Genomic DNA, 19,670 nt, shown 5'->3' on the forward strand with positions numbered 1-19,670 from the left:
GGACTGGATTTTTGAAAATTTCAATGTACCCGATCCAATTAAAATTTTTCTTACAGCATTCCTCCCAACAGTTAGATCATTTTTGAAGCAGTTGACTGCCCAATGGCCCCTCCTTGCAGCGATTGTATCCTTCGATGCCTAATTCAACTGCGTATATGAAGGATTCTATCTCTGTCTTACAGTGGAATTGTAGAAGTATTTTACCAAAAATTGATTCGTTTAAAGTTTTGATAAATAAAAACAAATGCGATGCATTTTCCCTTTGTGAAACTTGGCTTACTTCAAATATTGATCTCAACTTCCATGATTTTAATATTATTCGCCTTGATCGAGACACCCCATATGGAGGAGTACTTTTAGGGATTAAAAAGTGCTATTCTTTCTATCGTATTAACCTCCCCTCGATTCAAGGCATCGAAGTTGTCGCATGTCAAATGACAATACAAGGTAAAGAGCTTTGTATTGCCTCAATATATATTCCTCCCAGAGCACAGGTTGGGCAACGGCTGCTCTTTGATTTAATAGAACTTCTTCCCTCGCCACGTTTGATTTTGGGAGACTTCAACTCTCATGGCGTGGCTTGGGGTTCCCCATACAATGATAACCGCTCCTCTTTAATCTATAACCTTTGCGATGACATCGACATGACTATTTTAAACAACGGTGAAATGACACGTATCCCGAAACCTCCAGCGCGCCCAAGCGCTTTGGATCTATCCTTATGTTCGACGTCGCTACGGTTGGATTGCACATGGAAGGTAATCCTTGATCCTCACGGTAGCGACCATTTGCCTATTCTTATTTCAATTAATAACGGGTCAACTCGCATGCGACCAATTGACATTCCGTATGACCTCACACGGAATGTCGATTGGAAGTTATACGAGGAAATGATTTCAAAAGCGGTCGAGTCGATTCAACATCATCCACCACTTGAAGAATACAACCTCCTCGCGGGCTTGATTCTCGACGCCGCGTTGCAAGCCCAAACGAAGAAATATCCCGGCGTAACGATCAAAGAACGGCCCCCCACTCCGTGGTGGGACCAAGAGTGCTCCGATGTCTACACGCAAAGATCCGACGCGTATCTGACCTTCCGGGATACAGACGATGCCGACGACTTTAAACGTTATTCAGAGCTTGATACCAAGTTTAAAAGCTTGACTAAGGCAAAGAAACGCGGATATTGGCGTCGGTTCGTAAACGAGACGTCGAGGGAGACATCAATGAGCACTCTTTGGAACACAGCCCGAAGAATGCGGAATCGCGTAACGGTCAACGAAAGCGAGGAGTCTTCAAGTAGGTGGATATTTGATTTTGCCAGGAAAGTATGTCCGGACTCTGTTCCTGCGCAAAACTTTGTTCGCGATACGTCTCCGGGTCACGACGCGATAGAATCACCTTTTACGATGGCAGAATTTTCAGTTGCCCTCCTGTCCTGTAACAATAACGCACCTGGGTTAGATAGAATCAAATTCAACTTGTTGAAGAATCTACCCGGCAATGCCAAGAGGCGCTTGTTGAACTTGTTCAATAAGTTCCTGGAGCAAAATATTGTACCGCAGGATTTGAGGCAAGTGAAGGTGATCGCCATCCAAAAACCAGGGAAACCAGCTTCTGATCACAACTCTTATAGGCCGATTGCAATGCTATTCTGTATCCGGAAATTGATGGAAAAAATTATACTCCGTCGTTTAGACCATTGGGTCGAATCAAATGGTCTACTATCAGATACTCAATTTGGCTTCCGCCGTGCCAAAGGGACGAATGATTGTCTTGCGTTGCTTTCAACAGATATTCAGCTGGCGTATGCTCGCAAAGAACAAATGGCGTCTGCGTTCTTGGACATTAAGGGGGCTTTTGATTCCGTTTCTATTGACATTCTTTCGGGTAAACTTCACCGACAAGGATTTTCTCCAATTTTGAACAATTTTTTGCACAATTTGTTGTCCGAAAAGCACATGCATTTTACGCACGGCGATTTGGCAACTTTTCGCATTAGCTACATGGGTCTTCCCCAGGGCTCATGCTTAAGCCCCCTTCTTTACAACTTTTATGTAAATGACATCGACGAATGTCTGGCAAATTCATGCACGATAAGACAACTTGCAGACGACAGTGTAATCTCTGTTACAGGAGCCAAAGCTGCCGATTTGCAAGGACCATTGCAAGATACCTTGGACAATTTGTCTGCTTGGGCTTTACAGCTAGGTATCGAATTCTCTCCGGAGAAGACTGAGATAGTAGTTTTTTTCTAGGAAGCATGAACCTGCTCAGCTTCAAACACAATTAATGGGTAAAACGATTTCTCAGGTTTTGGTACACAAATATCTTGGTGTCTGGTTCGACTCTGAAGGCACCTGGGGTTGTCACGTGAGGTATCTGATGAAAAAATGTCAACAAAGAGTGAATTTTCTTCGTACAATAACCGGACAATGGTGGGGAGCCCACCCAGGAGACCTTATAAGGCTTTAGCAAACAACGATATTGTCTGTTATTGAATACGGGTGTTTCTGCTTCCGCTCCGCAGCAAACACACATTTGATCAAACTGGAGCGAATACAATATCGTTGTTTGCGTGTCGCCTTAGGTTGCATGCAGTTGACCCATACGATGAGTTTGGAGGTCTTAGCTGGAGTACTACCATTGAAAAACCGCTTCTGGAGCCTGTCTTCTCGTATTCTTATCAAATGTGAGGTCTTGAACCGTCCCGTGATTGAAAATTTTGAAAGGTTAATCGAACTTAATTCTCAAACCCGTTTTATGACATTGTATTTCCATCACATGTCCCAAAATATTAACCCTTCTTCGAATATTCCAAATCGTGTCGACTTATCAAATACTTCTGATTCTACTGTGTTTTTCGATACATCCATGATAGAAGAAACTCGTGGAATCCCGGATCATTTACGCGTGCAGCAGATCCCCAAAATTTTTTCCAATAAATATCGAAACATCAACTGCGACAATATGTACTACACTGACGGATCACTTCTTGATGGGTCCACTGGCTTCGGTATCTTCAATAACAATTTAACCGTCTCCCATAAGCTCGATAATCCTGCTTCTGTTTACGTCGCAGAATTAGCTGCAATTCAGTACACCCTAGGGATTATCGAAAAAATGCCCACGGACCATTATTTTATCTTTACGGACAGTCTCAGTTCCATTGAGGCTCTCCGATCGATGAAAGATGTTAAGCACTCTCCGTATTTCCTGGGGAAAATACGGGAACATCTGAGTGCTTTATCCAAAAAATCTACTCAGATTACCTTAGCGTGGGTCCCTTCTCACTGCTCGATACCGGGTAATGAGAAAGCGGACTTTTTGGCTAAGGTGGGCGCAACAAACGGTGATATTTATGAAAGACCAATTGCCTTTAATGAATTTTTCGCATTTGTACGTCAGAATACGATCATCAGTTGGCAAAATTCTTGGACCAAGGGGGAATTGGGAAGGTGGTTACATTCCATAATCCCCAAGGTATCGACGAACCCGTGGTTCAAGGGGTTGGATGTAGGTCGGGATTTCATTTGCGTGATGTCCCGGCTTATGTCCAATCACTATAGATTTGACGCGCATCTCCGTCGTGTTGGGCTCGGGGAGAGTGGTATCTGTGCCTGTGGTAAAGGTTATCACGACATAGAGCACGTTGTTTGGTCATGCCCTGTACACCGTGACGCCAGGTCTAGATTAGTAGCTTCCCTGCAGGCCGAAGGTAGGCAGCCGGCTGTTCCTGTTCGTGATGTCTTGGCGAGCCGTGACCTATCCTACATGTCCCTTATATACGTTTTCCTGAAATCCATCCACGCCCCAGTTTAGTCCTATCCCCTTCCGCCTACATCCAACCAAACGACAAGAACACGTTAAGACTCCGGATCCGGAAACTGCAACTAGACCCGCACGATACTCTCAGGCCCCGAGGGAGACAACCCAATATGCCAGTCCGTAATATCTTGGCCCAGCAGCGGAACATATTCAATGTGCTGCTTACCTATGGCGATGGAAAACCATCAAACAACAAATCAGTGCTTTTCATGCAAAACATTCTAGCTTAAGTTAGATTTAGTTTCAGCTCGTAGTCGGCAGCGAGGATAAAAAATTTGCTTTTAGTTATTAAGATACTTTAGAAAGTAAGCTACCAGATATAATTGGCGCCGTTAAACATTGAATTGTATTTGTGCCGTGTCAAATAAACTATAGATGAGGAAAAAAAATCACTTCATGTGAGATCGCAGGACACACGGGCATCAGTGGTAATGGAGAGGCTGATAAACTGATGCTCTATCGATTACGTACAGGTCACACATTGCTAACACATCGAGGGCTCTATGGAAGCGGTCACAAAAATAGATGCGACACTTGCAACTATCCACTGACAGTCGAACACATTATTGTTAATTGACCAGTTCATCAGGAACCACGAGCAACACATCAGATTGAATATTCAATCAGACATGCCCTCTTCAATGACCCAGATAAAGACGAACAAACATTACTATCTCATATAATTTAGTTTATTTAGTATTAGATATCTTTTTCAAATGTACATGTGTCGAATGACCACAGGGTTGAAAACACTCACAAATAAAATCACTATTAATAACACTGGTTAACACAGGTGCACCCCAAAAGCTCAAAAATTATAGTTTCATTTTTTCCGTTTTGAGCTTTTGGAATGCACTTTTTTTATTTTGTAGACCAGTGTTATCATTCCCTTATCAATATGGTGAAAAAAATGGACATTACTTTTAATGAAAATTTAATTCGAGATGCCCTCATGGCACGAAAGCAGAAATCATATTGGCACTAACATCTCATACAATACGTCCCCTTAATGCTAGAATTAGATAACTCGAAACTTGTCGATTTTAAGTTAAGTATGCCATCATATTTATCGCGCCGAGCTCTATAACATATCCAAAACTCGTTGAAACACGATTACAAGAAAAAGTGTTATTCATCAATTGAAAAACTAGATATCTCAACTAAAACAAGCGTATTTTGTAGTAAAACTAAACAACCCGGTTGATTTTTTCGTTGCTATTACGGGCCTGTAACGATATGGACGCGTTTCATAAAATCTGAACCTTTAATAATTGCATTTGAATCATCATCACCAGAATAGGTCAAATTTTCAAACTCGTTTTTCTCGAAACGTCAATTTTCGAGTTATCTACACAGTAAAAAATTCTGAATATCACACGTCACGTGAAATAGTTTCTCATTTGAATTTCTGTTGCTTTTGACGAAAACCACGATTTTAATTGAAAATTGTATGCAATATTATTTGAATTTCAGTTGCTTCTGACGTAAATAATGGTTTTGTTTGAAAATTACACGCAAAATCATTCAAATTTACGTGGAATGTTATGGAATTTTCTATCACAACCGATGGAGGCAATTCTTTACATGCGATTCGACATAAAGTTTTCTTACTGTGTAGTTCTAGCATTTAGGGGACGTAGTGTATTCCTCTTGGTATAACCCTTTCCGATCGAGCCCACACAATTGTGTAGGTAAAAAACAACGGGTAACAAAACCTAAATCGAAGCAATTCCTATTTAAAAACGCTTGCTCCGGTTTATTATTTTTCGTAGTAGCTGCCATACTGACACTAGAGTTGTGAGTAATAAAACAATGAATAGGACGTTTAAAGAGCGAGAGGGAAGGTTTTGTTTAAGTCACCTTCTTCTACCTACGCAATTATATGGGTCCGGTCGGAAAGGGATAAAAAGTGCAAATCTTAGCAGCTGTGTTATAGAAGAAGCTCATATTACGAAAGTAGGAAAAGAGCGATGGTGTTATTTTTTCGCTCCCTTGCACTTTTCGTGTTCCTTATGGGTCCTATAACAACCGTGTAACATTTCAGATCGATCGGTGGAACTATATTTTTGCGCCCGATTTTTAAAGTTTTCATACGATATTATATGGGAAAATCCTTTTTTTTTCAAAACTTATTCTCTATGAATGTACATCTGCCTCCTAAAAATATATGAATACATGATATTTGTAGGAAATTTTACTGGAAAAAACTCTTCTGAAGACCGTAAGGCGCTACGATGCTTGTAGAAAAAGTTATTCATCCCGATCTGATTGAATGGCTGACACTGTTGTAGCAGTGTTGCTGGAAAAATTCAATGGTGAGCCGTTCGTCAGACATTCAATCAGTTTGGGGAGAATAACTTTTTTACAAGCATCGTAGCGCCTTACAGTCTTCAGAAGAGTTTTTTCCAGGAAAATTTCCTACTAATATTATGTATCGATATATTTTTAGGAGGCAACTGGACATCTCTAGAGAATAAGTTTTGAAAATGTGAAAATTATAGTTTCACCGATCGATCTGAAAAGTTACACAGTTGTTATAGGACTTATAAGGAACATGGAAAGTACATGGGAGCTAACATTTATTTTTTGTCCCACCCTTATAGACACTTATAACACTCTGCCATCTCGGCTTGAATAAAATTCAAGTTAGTCGAAATCATGAAAGAGATCCTACATTTCATTAAGTTAATACTCGGATTAATGCTTGATATGCATGAGTTCATAAATGTAGTTCTACCGCTGAAAAGCAGCAGAAAAACAATAACGTTATGCAAAATTAGATCATGATGTCATGAAGACTGTTCATACTTTATTTCCATAACATGAAGAAAAATTAAATAATAAACGATATTATAATGTATGTTCATCGTTTTGCTCATTTTTAAAGTTTTATGGGAAGTGCTGATAGTTCCTCTTGTACCGAACTTGAAAAATGAAGACGACGTTAGGTTATCATGTACATGATGTTAGAACTAGTATTCTAGTCATACTTTGTGCCATTGAAGGAGAAATCTTATCTAAAGATAGGTTATGATTGTTTAATTTGTGTTTGAGTTTAAACCACTACTTAAAGTTTAATCATCATTTGCATTGGTGACTAACTCTATGTGAGTAGTTACAAATCAAATAATTTTAGGTTTTTCCCTTAAGGTGAATCAAAAACGCACATAACCGAGTCCAAACTACTGACATTCAGTAGTACATACATTCATAGATTGAACTGTCTTTTTCATATTAATATGCAGTAAGAAATAAAATTCTTTCCCATTATAAACCGACAAAAGGATACCGTGCTCCACACGGCATTTCAAAACAAGAATGTAAACCGATAGCGACAGTCCAAATATGCCAATGAACTTCACTCCGCTAGTCCGACAGTCAGCCGGACGAACTGGCGGTCGACGGATTGCGGTGAACGGTGAACTGTTCGATTCAATCGATTTAACACATTCGTCATTCGCGGCTGCTATGTAAACAAATCACATCTGCTGCTGTTTTATATTGAATTTCTTCTCGCCATTTATCCACCTCCAAGAAGCTTCCCATCCGACCCCCCCCCTCATATGCTCACTCGCAGTTAGTGCCCTACATATGCACCGTTCAAGACAATCCCGCGGATTGCGACAAACAGCGTTTCACTTTGTACCGTTACCGCGTCGTTTTCCAGCCATGGGCCAACGGGCGACGCGGTAAAGTTTTTCAGGTGGGTGGTTGCTCGATCGGTCGGTCGAATAGCTGTTTTATTGTTGGCGTTTATTTATTTCGTTTTTGGCATTTCTCACTGTGGGTAGTAGCTCGAATACTTTCGCCCCGAAGAAAGCGAATTTTCTAGTTCAAATCGAAAATGCGCCGCTGGGAAGATGCAACACTTGACATTTTAGCGCTTAAGCGTTGTATGTAGCACACACTAGTTGACAGGATATCCTTTTTGTCCACAGAGGGTGGCTTTCACAGTACTGCACAGCGAAGAGGCAGCAAAAATCAATTTTTCATTACACTGTTGTTCCTCCCGTTCGGAGGACACTTTTTCACACGCACGTCAATTTTCTTGGTACATTTTCTTCGGCTTAGACTTGCACGGAATCGATATCATTTTCACTTTGGGTGGCTTTTATCTGCCCACTGCTTTAGTTGACCGTGGCGATTATGCGGAAAGTGTTCTTCTTGTTCGTCGAAGTGATGACTCATTGCACTACTTTGTCCTGCAGCAAGTAGCAAGTAGAACGATGCGGGTGGGACAACAGTTTGCTTGTTATGATTTTGGGAGGTTTTTTTTCACGTTTTGATTCTCGGACTAAAGCCACTTAATATTATTACTTGCTAATGCACCAATCTGCTGTAACGCTATTGAGTTAATGGATTATTGGTTCTTCGAACGCTTAGCTCTCGTTTTTAATTAGAAACTATTCTGTTTCAAGGCTGTACAATTCAAGTTTCAAGGGTTTATTCCCCACCGTTTTTCGTTACAGCTTTGTTAACGTTTCACCGCGGCACGAGCTAGAAGAAAACTGACTGACTAGCCGTAGAGTGTTCCGAAACTGTGGCGTTAGTATTAGTGGAAATTTGTTCGGCTTCGGCACAGTTGGTAGCTGCGGAAGGGCTGCCAACTGCTTCGAACGAATGATATACAGAAATCAAAACAAAAACATTGAGCCACGATGAAGCAACATGTGTGTTGTGGCCCGAAGCGTTGCCGGGTAGCTTGACTTGTTAGAGCGGGGACAACCGGTGAGGTTGATGATGGGAGGTGATGTGAGGCGTTCAATGTTTTGATGCTTCGGTTGTTGGTGGAAGGCGGTCACGTGGAGTGACATTCAAACCGCGAGGTTTACCCGATCGGAGGCAAAACATGACCAATACAGGCTCACCACGCTCGATGCACCTTCGATGATGGCTGGCTGGCTGGCAGTAATTTTATTTCCTCTGAATAAAAAGTGAAATCCACTAGCGGTGAATCGTTTTGCGCATGACACACGGTCATCATTTCGCTCTCCCACCGGCCGAACGACCGTGCCATTTTTTTCTCGATGAGAATGCGGATTTGGTTGTAGTAACTCATCACTGCCAGCTGGATGCAGTTGCGGTTTAGCAGTGCTCGTAAGGGATGTTTACCGCCTTTAGCAGAGAGTGGATTTTCATTCAATATTTACTAGCCGTCCGTCGCAGGAGGGTCTATGGAATTTCTGTTTTTTTTTGGTTGGCACTGTGATCGCAGGATGGAAATGATTTAGCGGTTTTTTTTTGGTGTACCGGATATCATGCGTCTCCATTGAATTTGGTTGCATATATGTATATATGGAATTTTATGGAATGCGTAATGAAAGTTCGTTTAAAAATTATGCGTTATCAAGAATTTTTGATTGTTTGACATGGTTCAAATTTATTTTCTAGTGACTTACCACTCATATACCAGCAGCAGGTGGTAAAACTGATAACTCATGTGATTTCACTGTCTGCCACCGGCGATAATTGTAGCACCAATTTATTTAGTACAATCGCGTTGGGGAGTAATTAACTCGTAGTGGAATAGCAATAAACGGCCTATTCAATAGGGTTTAATTCATATTTTCACTGCTTGACATTTATTTTATGATAACCTTATGCAAACTAGACCAACCAATAGATAAATGAGGCGACTAACAAATATTGAACTGGGTGGAGTACTATTGCAAGTTAAGTTTGAAATTTGTCCCTTTTCAAGTGTCAATTAGACAGTTAGTTTTCAACGGATGTTCTTCGTTCTCGCAGCAATCGATTGGAGAATTACTATTGTACTATTGAAAATTGTCGAGTCTTATTGAAATGCAGTTTTTGAGCAATCATCGCTTAGCTTAATGCGTGTTTTCCCCAACACATCGATAGAATATTATACCTAGTTGAACGGGAATGCACTAAAACTGGAAAATTGTAAAGCATTATGTCTTTTCAACCGTTCCTGTGAATTTTAGTGTGCTTAGCCAACTCGAAAGTGCGTAAAATCTTTAAAGACCTGAATGCAGTTTTCCCGTTTCTCGTAGAACGACGAACCCGGTTAGTAATTACTCTACGGTCTTTTGACTTTGCTAGGGGCACCAAAATTCACAAAAGTGGTTTATATACTATAATCTTTTATGACTTTCCAGTTTGAGCTCTAGCCATTTTTCATTTTAGTAGAACATTGCACACGTATTTGACTTAGTGAAATGAATATTTTCCGCAGGTGGAGGAATCCAGATTCAAGAGTAATTTTCCAAATAAATACACTTTTATTTGTTTAATTGTATAGAAGAACTATCAGTGTATGAATTTAAGGAAATTGTTGATGACTTGTAGAGATAAATATACACCGCAAATTTGTTTTTTCACTTCAGAAAACTGTAAAGAAAAATCACATTTTAATTAACAAAAATAAAAGAGTTAAATTTGTTCTTAATTAGTTTTAATGGAATTTGAAATTGTAACAAAACTGTTGGTAAAAGGTACAGGACGAAGGAACGATTTTTTTTACCACGTAAGTACTCAGCAGGGTACCCGGGTACCCACAAAATGAAATGCTTCTTGCTTTTTCATTTCTTGACCGATTTCCGATCTTGGCCTGTCAAAAGATTGAAAAATCTGTCTACTTTTAAAATCCGGGACAAACATGAACCTGTGATCACATCTGGGTACTGTAAATCTTCGGGAGCATGTTCCGGTGAGACAAATTAGTATATTTGTCAATAAATCCGAACATCATTGGTATCAAAATTCATGAAATCACTCCAGGAGTTGATTTTCAATCATTTTAAGTCCATCTGATAAGTTGTCCAAGATGGCCATTTCGGAGCAGATTTCCGATTTTGAACATGATCCCGAAGATCCAGATTTACGGGAACCATATGGGGACCAATGACTATTTAGGTCCCATATACTAAAAATAGTGGTCCCCGTGGTTCTGTGGTTAGCGATGTCGGTCGGTTAGCTCTCCCACACGGTTGTGATATCGGGTTCGATTCCCGATCGAGTCGAGGATATTTTCGAGCTGGAAATTTTCTCGACTAAGCACTGGGGCACGGTGTATCGTTGTACTTATCCTACACATGCAAAATGTGCCAAAAACAATATCGATAACGAATTCTCTCAACTAATCTAGTTGATCGAAACATCTATTAGCTCCAAGGCTAAGCGTGCGATATTGTTATACTAAAAATAGACAAGTTCCGATTTTTCAATTCCAAAGTTTTTGAGAACAGTTTGATATAAAGTTTTGACGTGTGACAAATTAGAATTTTTTAAAAAAATTCACCTTTTTTACCATGGATTCATTTAAGGTCAATATTAAACAATAAATTCTCTGAGAGTCTGACATCAAAAATATTGGATGAATAGTTCAACAGTAACGGATATGTTCATCTTTACGAAGATCTATTTTCATGGGTTGAATACTCGATTATCCGGAAACTCGATTATCCGGAATTCGATTATCTGGAATTTTAGACTCGATTATCTGGAATTTCATTTTTTCGGTATTCGTTTTAAATTTTTATTCCGAAATTTTACCTTTACCATCCCTTCTGGCATATTGGTTAACATTTTTGTCACTTCCGGCATGTTTGGGACATGTTCGAATTATGTGAAAATAATCAAAGCCCAAAATATTTTCTTTGCTTCTCAAGATTTTACCCCTTTTTGCCTCAGAAATAATTTCTGGTTACGCCACTGCATCATACAAGTAGAATAAAAATAAAGGAAATATTTCTTTTAAGTTCGTTAACTGCAAATTTGAATTTTTTTCCGTGATTCGATTACCCGGAATACTTTCTGATGTTCCGGATAATCGAGTCCGACCTGTAATTAGAAAGTTAGTCGCTAACAGCTTTATAATTTTAAATTACTATCACAATCACCTTGTGTCATTGGAATTCAGTGATTCTAACAAGTAAAATTAGTTAAAATTCAACACGTTTCTGTAATAATATAAAATTTATTGTTCAATTTTGTTAAATTTAAGTCTTACAAACTTCAATTCAAAATTGCTTGAAAATGGGTGCATTAAAAAAGTTCATTATTACAAGCTTTTCGATTTAAAATGATTATCTGGAACATTTAAAATCATTAGAATACTAATATTTTGATAATGTTGGAATTAGGTATTTTTAAATTTCTTTTTCATTTTTCAATCTGAAACTTTTTACCATAAGTTCTAGAAACACTGAGAAAGAAGTCAACTTTTTTTGACGTAGAACGTTTCTTAGGAAGTTCAGCTTCAGGGGTGTAAAATAAAAATCTGAGTCGCTTTGTTTTCAACGGATTTGTTTCGTACTTATAGCGAAGCAAAGTGGAAAAGTATCCACGCATCCCCCAAATGCAGAAAATCGGAATTCGATTATTCGAACTATTGTACCATTGAAAATTGCTAAGCCTTGTTGAAAAGCAGATTTCGACCTCTCATTGGTGGCTTGATGCTTGCTTCCTCTAGCACGGTCGACAGAATACTATATCTGGTCAACCGGGCATGCACTATATGGACTATCTAACCATTTTGCAAGTGGATGCTCGCTAGGACAATCCTAATTGAGTGGCTGCGGATAGCAGCAGCGTACACTGTTTCCAAAACTTGTTGCAAACTTTTTCCAAAACTTGCAAAGTTGTTCCATTAATTACTCTCCATGTTATAAAAGTTGCATTTTTGTGATTAATCACTTAACAATGAGAAACTGATTTACTTATCTTATTTTGGAATATAATAGTACACTTTGTTTGACATTATGTTTGACAGTTATAGCACATTCTTGAAGAAACAACTTTGTTGAAGACATCATACTTCTATACATACTTCTATACTACTTCTATCTGCGAAACGTCGCGTACAGACTGGGTTGTCGGAGTTCCTGATGTCCGTCCCGGTTCAACAATATTTTTCACAGATGGCTCAAAAATAGGTACAAAAACTGGTGCAGGAATCTTCGGTCCTGGAATTAATGTTTCAGTGGCAATGGGACACTGGCCAACAGTGTTTCGAGCAGAGATTTTTGCAATCCTTGAATGTGCGAATATATAGAAAATACAAACATGCAAATATTTGTATTTTCTCTGACAGTCAAGCAACGCTGAAAGCACTTGATGCTTATTAATGTACATCCAAGATTGTCTGGGAATGTATTCTCACATTGCGACAGCTATGTCAAACAAACTCAGTAAATTTGTATTGGGTTCCAGGACATTGTGGCATTGGTAGGAATGAAAAGGCAGACGAACTTGCAAAACAAGGATCTAACTCACAGTTTATCGGCCCAGAACCTTTCTGCGGTATATCAAACTGTGCAGTGAAAATGGAGCTTAAACGCTGGGAGGAACAAAAGGTGATAACCAATTGGTTTGATGTCAAAAAGTGTTCCCAATCTAAAGATATATAACACCAAACGAGAATCATTCGAAAAGCTCCTAGAGATCAACAAAAGAACTATTTGCACATACGTCGGCCTAGTAACGGGGCACTGTCCAAGTAGATATTATTTGAAGAACATTGGCCGGGTTCAGGATGATATCTGTCGCTTTTGTAATATGGAAAGCGAGACATCGGTACATCGACCATATCCTCGCGCGAGACATGGACCATATCCTCGGCGGCGACGGCGTAGAAAACATTATACCCCGGCGGCGATCGGCGCGCCGGCGTGACGCCGTTGGTTATCGGCGGCGGCGGCGGCGGCGTGTACCGGTGTGACACTAATTACCACTTCTAAAATATTGCGTATAATGCGTACACTCTCATGTTCGGTTGTTTTAATTCAATATGAATCAATAAAAATATGTCATCCGGGTTGACAGGTTGTCAAAAAAATTAACAATCAGCAAAGAAATGACTATCGGCGCGGCAAAAATTTCCTCGGCGGCGTGCCGACTCAAAATCATCGGTGGCGGCGGCGTGCGTAAAAGTGTCGGCGGCGGCGGCGCGGCGTGGCGGCGCACAGGACTAGACATCGGAACATCTGCTGTGCAGTTATTTAAACGCAAGGTTTTTTGGCAGTGGCTGTTTACAGCCCAAAGAGATTTGGTCTTTGAATCCTGGGAAAGTGATTGGCTTCATAAACCATATTTCACCTGCCTGGGAGCGTCTCGGTGTAGGTACCTGATCACTCGACAATAGTTGTCATTGTATTTTGCAAGGGGACACGTATAGCAATTGACTGGGATATATTACAAAAGTTCACATCAATGGACAACGTAATTCTAATTCCCTAACAAAAAAAAAAAAATCTATCTACTTATTTAAATAAACTTCTGTGGAGTTTTCTGCAGATCACCCTTAAAAATCAATTGTATTCAGTATAACATTTTATATTGTGTTTTTCAACAATTTCTATTGTTATTAAATTTGTTTACCTAAATAATGCACTAATCTCCACTAATTTCTTTTCACCAAAAAAAAGGTTTTTGGAGCCGTAGTGTCTTCAATAAAGTTGTTTTGCCAATTATTCTCCATTTAATGAAAGTTAGAATTTTGTGATCAATCTTCCTAAAATTGAGAGCGAATTATATTTTTCTTATTTTCTGCATATAATAAATCCACTAAGGCTGTAGCAAATTTTATAAGAAACAACTTCATCAAAGGCACTACACTTCCATCTGCCAATTTAAATAAATTGTTATGAAGTTTTCTATAGAATGCCCCTTAAAATCAATTTTTTAATATAACTTTTCATTGTGATTTTCTAGAATTTTTCTATGTTCCACAATGTTATTCACTATGAAAAAACACAAGTTCACTGAAGAAAGTTTATTTCATCTCTTATATTTATTTAGGTGTTGAAGATTTTTATTCAAATGATGCACTAATTTACTCACAGATATCTACACAGCGGGAGACAAATGCCTATATGTAAGTTAAATGGTAATTTACTTATACTTTAATATGGAAACTGTTCAGTCTGCAGATATTTGCAGATTTTGAAGATATCTGTTGGTAAATTAGTACATTGTTTTATAAAAAATCGTCAATACTCAAAGAAAAAGGAGAGATATAAATGAACTTTCTTCGAAGAAATTGTTTGTTGCATGATAGAAAATATACATATATATTGATACAACTTTGGCGAACAAAGTGAATTTTTATATGCAAAACTGATAAAAATAAAATACGTTTTTTACTGTTACGTGGATTACTCACAAAATTGCAACTTTTATAAAACAGAGTATAAGTAATGGATCAACATTGCTGAAGACACTACGGCTCTAGGATCAATTTTTGTGGGTCGAAATAATTTCGATCACGTTTTTCCAGCTTTGAAAACGGTACCAATGGCGGTAATGGTAGCATTGTCAGCGGTAGGTGCAGCGGCACTACTTCTTCTTCTAGTAAAAAGCTTCCTTTGTGCGGGAGCGGCCACATCAGTGGTAGGTGCATGGGTTAGCACTTTCTTCAGTGAAAAGTTTCGCCGTATTTTGGCAACACACAAACGGATATGTTGGAAATTAAAACCTGCAGGTCTTCAAATTTTCAGTGTAATAACAGCTTTTCACTGCGTTGTCAGAAGAGTGCCTTATTCCCAGCGATAGCGCAGAGCCATGCCATTATATCCTATGTTAAATTAAATAAGAAATTGTCCTTTCAAAGACAAAAAAGCAGAGGTTCATTCATTAAACTTCATTCAAATTATTGGAATGCTTCGAAAAAGACGGTTGTGAAATCGACATCATCTCCATGTCTCAACAAAAACTAAAGATTTTTTCTTCAGCAATATGTAACGTAATAAAATGTTGCGTAGCATCTTTTGTTATCCGCTTTGTACGACGTATTTTAGCAGCACCCACACGTTTTTGGGATGCTGGCTATTAAAGCATGTTGGCCGTCAAATTTTTGCCTTATTCACTGTCGGTAATTTCACAGAGATGCGATCAGCTTAACCGTGGTAACCGGGTACCTTTTCAGACTTTATTGCTTTAAAAAACAAGGATAATCTCAATTCAGCCAGCTGAACTTATGGAATACTCCTAACTAGTGGAAATACACTGAGATCGCTCTATACGCGGTTGGTTGTAACGCATTTAAAAGATTAGATTAGATATACTTGTACTAAACTTATTTGATACCGCGTACAAATTATATTCCGAATCGAGTAAAATAATCCGCGTTTTTGTAAAAATATACTATTTAAACAAACGCATAAGAACAACCCGCGTAAAATGACGTTAAAGCTGACCCTGAATCGTTCTGAAAAAACATCAACAATCGGAAATCAACGAAACGAATACCTCAGAACACTCGTTACCAGGGAGTGAGTGCCTTTACGCCTCGACGGATCGAAAGGCCCTGGACCCGATCAATTGCCACCATTCGTTGTCAAAACACTTGCACGTGTTCTTGCCTTGCCTGTAAGTATACTATTCAACCGTTCTTTGAGTGAAAAGTGCTTTCCTACCGTTTGGAAATCTGCTTCGATCATACCGATTCATAAATCAGGTTAGCTTAACGCTGTGGAAAATAATCGCGAAATTTCTATATTAAGCTGTTTGGCGAAAGTTTTCGAAAGCATGGTACACGATGTGCTCTACCAATCTGTTAAACACGTTATCTCAGCTGATCAGCACGGATTTGTTCAGAGGCGTTCTACTACGACAAATTTGATGAGTTATGTTTCGACCCTTGTAAATCGGATGGAGAAACGGCAGCAAATTGACGTGATTTACATTGAATTTGCCATAGCATTCGACGAGGTGCCATATACTTTAGCTGTCGAAAAGTTTAGGCGGATAGGACTTCCAGAGTAGCTGACACAATGGATTTTGTCTTGCCTTACCGGACACTCTTCGGTGAAGGTAGGTGGAACGTATGCTATACCTTTTGAGATTTTTTCAGGAGTACCTCAAGGCAGTATTTTGGGCCCTCTGTTGTTCATACTGTTTATAAACGATCTTTGTACGAAGCTGAAATTTCCAAAATTATTGTACGCTGACGACCTCAAGTTTTACCGTGTAGTCACAACGGAGGCTGACTGTTGTGCGCTTCAAATGGATATCGACATGCTTCTGGAATGGTGTGGCTTGAATGGAATGGAAGCCAATGCGACCAAATGTTTCGTGATCTCATTCAGCCGCTTGCGTGCACCGATTGCCTTCGAGTACAAAATGGAGCTTTAGAATCCGAGACCGACATGAACCAACAAACATGATCATCTGGTTCCTATAAATCCGGATCTTCGGGAGCATGTTCCCGTGAGACAAATTAGTACAATTGTCGATAAAACTGACCAACATTGGTATCAAAATTCATGAAACCACTCCAGGAGTTGGTTTTTATTCATTTTGAGTCCATTTGATAAGTTGTCCGAAATGGCCATTTCGGAGCAGATTCCTGATCTTGAACATGGTCACGAAGATCCTTATTTACGGAAACCATATGTAGACCAATGGCCCTTTGAGTGCCGTTTAAAAAAAATAGACAAATTTTTCAATCCTTTGACGGGTCAAGATCGAAAATCGGTCAAGAATTGAAGAAGTAAGAAGCATTTCATTTCGGTGGATACCTGGGTACCCTGCCGAGTTCTTACGTGAGTTTAAATTGCCGAGTACATGACGAAAAATTAAAAACTTGATTGAAGAGTTAATATGTGCAAGTACCAGCAGCGCTAGTGGTGGTAGCAGCATCACCGGTATATTTACGCAGCACAATAAAGGACCTGTTTTCGATATTCTCTCCTTTTGTATAGAATCATAAAATGTTCCACATGGGTTGCAACGCTTTGTCAGCCACTCTCTTTCCTCTTCCTAAGTGTCATGAACTTTATGGACGTACGCTAGGATACTTCAGTTTTTGGATAAGTCATATTTGAAGAAGAAAAAAAATCCTACTATATAATCCTGTTTAAAGTTATATCTTGTCAAACCATATATAATCGTGTCCGACCTGTAGCAAAATAAAGCAAGCCGGCAAGGTAAAACAAAACGACAACAGGTCTAAAATTGATCAAGAAAATGCTCTAGATAGGGGAGAACCGTACAGAACGCACCAGTGGGGTAGGATGGCACATGCTTAAAAATATCCTGTTGTGGTTTTAAATGATTTCAATGATTTCATCGTTTTTCTCATATAAACCCAGCTTTCCAAAAGTTCTCACATAAAAAAGTGCACCATAATGACTAAAATACTGTAAAATAAACACAGAATCTTTTGTGGCTCTGTCCAAAATGTAATTATTCATGAATTTCATATAAGCATTTATGGTTAAAAAAACAAAAAAACTGTGGTTCCTCTAACATTCACTCTTTTGGAATTTATGATACTATGAATGTATAAATTTATTTCACTAACTTTAACTTTCAACTTACACTTAAAAACGATCAAAATAAAATTGGAGTAGAGTGCACTATAAAGCGCTGCAGAAATGCAGAAATTGCTTGACAATTCAAGGTACATATGTTCCATTGCTTTTGATTTTACTTCTGAGACTTCAAACGATTCTCACTTCGCGTGTTGATTTCTGCCAGAGGCATATTAGCCTTCTGTTATGGAACGTGTTGGCTTTTGTTGTGGTGCGTCTTGGCCACACGCTTGTTTGGTAGCAATGGTATTTTATTTTTATCGAGTATTTTAGTGGATGCGTCATTATGAACAAACATTATACAGATCCTACAGTTATCCTACACGTTCAATGCCGCTTGAAAATAATTCAAAGCGCTGTGAATTCCGTAGAAGCTATTTTAGAGTACGTCACATACTGCCAGTTTTGCTTTAAGCTCAAAAGAAGCTGTCATTGTCATTTGTCCTTCGGCTCATCTAACCCGCAATGTCGGAAAAAATATGAATAACGAAACATAACGCCCACCAGCGATCATTTAGTTTTGTTCGAGTTACTCGAAACGAAATGCGCAATGTCACCCCAGTTCTCCCCTAACGGTAAACGATTAGATTATTAAATCACGCGGGTTAGCCACAATTTACAAGATCCCGATGGATGCTCATCAATCTGCAAACACTTACGACATATTATAAAACGAAAAGTTGTTTAAAAAAATCTGTACGTACGAGTATTCAGTCCAAAACTGTACTCGCTGGTACAAACAATAGTTTGCAGCTGTCGAACACAAAACACTAATTCCCCAAAGCTTAAGTGCAGATGCTTATGCTCTTCATTCATTTTACGAGCAATTTTCGAAACAAATTTCTTAACCACATAATAATTGAAATTGGATTTTCACCCCGACCGACCTTCGGGCGCATCACAAACGCATCGCAGTCGTCAGTGTCTACGCGCCACTTCCAGTAGCAAATTGCTCATGATGAAGGTGGCAAAGAATGCGGCGCCGTGCGCTCCAACTATGCAAAGATGAGATCAGTTCATCAGTACCGCCGCCGCCGCACTCTGCTGGATGGGTTTGAGGCAGTCGTTAATTTTCACGCTCTGTCCGACCTAATGAACCGACAGCGCGCGGCGCAGCGCAGTGTTTTCATTATCCATCAATGGCGCGTGCAGGTTGACGTCATATACGTCACCTCCAGCGATGAGCGTTCGACCAGTTCCGACCGACCCGGACCGGGTGATGGTCAAGAGAAAATCAGTTTCCAATTAACAGTTTTACGACTTTTTATCGAGCGATAAAAGGAACGAATGGTGCGGAAGCCGGATCGTGTGACGGCGTGTTGATGGACAGTATGGCCGATAAATAATGAAGACAGTGTCGTTAGGTTCGATGTTTTATTGATGCACGGTCAATTTCTAGCGGTAAACATTACATCTTCAAGGCACGGAAGGATGCGTCACTTCAATTAGAGAAAATTGCCGATGAGTTTGATTCCATGATCTGTCCGGGTCTTTCTATCTGTAATATAGCTAATGATTTATCCGTTGGCTTGAAGTACAGAAATGAAGCGGAACAATTATTTT

General features: G+C 39.3%; 1 protein-coding gene across 7 annotated transcripts in view; it reads right to left on the reverse strand.

Moving 5' to 3' along the window:
• Window positions 1-19,670, reverse strand: part of LOC129726381 (phospholipid-transporting ATPase ID) — a 106,783-nt gene that overhangs the window by 51,992 nt on the left and 35,121 nt on the right. For 3 of the 7 annotated variants that reach the window (XM_055683003.1, XM_055683002.1, XM_055682999.1), the window contains exon 1: window positions 7,611-8,356. The exons of 2 other annotated variants lie outside the window; for them this stretch is intronic. The gene's annotated coding sequence lies outside the window, so the exon portion shown is untranslated. Of the gene's footprint in view, window positions 1-7,610; window positions 8,357-19,670 lie in introns of those variants that run through there. 2 more of the 7 variants (XM_055683004.1, XM_055683001.1) reach the window with 2 other exon arrangements.

This window comes from Wyeomyia smithii, chromosome 3 (assembly GCF_029784165.1).
Source record: "Wyeomyia smithii strain HCP4-BCI-WySm-NY-G18 chromosome 3, ASM2978416v1, whole genome shotgun sequence".
Taxonomy (NCBI): Eukaryota; Metazoa; Arthropoda; class Insecta; order Diptera; family Culicidae; genus Wyeomyia; species Wyeomyia smithii.